The sequence below is a fragment of the Fragaria vesca genome, linkage group LG4, assembly GCF_000184155.1.
Source record: "Fragaria vesca subsp. vesca linkage group LG4, FraVesHawaii_1.0, whole genome shotgun sequence".
In the NCBI taxonomy this organism is placed as follows: Eukaryota; Viridiplantae; Streptophyta; class Magnoliopsida; order Rosales; family Rosaceae; genus Fragaria; species Fragaria vesca.
The window spans coordinates 10,796,427-10,797,291 of record NC_020494.1 but is presented as its reverse complement, the minus strand read 5'-3'; positions in this window follow the sequence as shown (position 1 = coordinate 10,797,291).

Genomic DNA, 865 nt, shown 5'->3' with positions numbered 1-865 from the left:
AGATGATGTCAGGTTCTTGCATACAGAACCATAAAGAGGATCAAAATTATTTTAGACTGTGCCAGATACATCAGGTAGTCTATTAATGATTACAGGTTGATAACTTTGTTTGATTGATGTGGTTGGTGGTTGGAACTACTGTGGCCTTGGAGTGGTTGTGTTTCAAATGCAATTCGTTTCTTGGTTCAATACTACACTGCAGATTTTACAGATCAAAGTTGCAAACTTTTGTGTTGCCTTTTAATCTCAATGAGCTCTAAAGATTTACTACATTCTAATTAAGTTTATATCTTGTTGTATGAGTTATTCTTGGTCCAAGTGGGAGAATGTTAGAGTTATATCTAATGTGGACTCAAGATTAACACATGAGAGTCCAACATATATAAACATCTTGTGAAATAAGTAAATGAGGTTAATCGATAATACTTAACTTGGATATTTATCTTAGTAATCTGATTAGATAAATACAAGGAGTTTGAGATAACATAGAATATATGTTATAGTTATCACATAAGGTAATTGATTGGTTTATTAGAGTTGCCTTGTGAGATGGGATTCTAAGTGAACTTGTCAATATATAAAGGGGTCCCTGTGTAAGCTCATACTACGCCAATAAGTTTTTCATACTCACTGTGAAAAGGCAATATGGAGAATTACACAGAAGATGACACGACCCACCCCGAATTTCACCCTGAAACCCAGAGTAAGTCGTGCGGGGACCACCTCCAAGGAAAATTTACTGAAAAGATTAAGAAAATCTTCCTTGTAGATGGACAACCCTAACTCGAAAATTTCATATTACACTCTTAATTCATCACTTCCGAACCTCACTTAATATACAATAATCTCAAAGTATTCAGAGCTA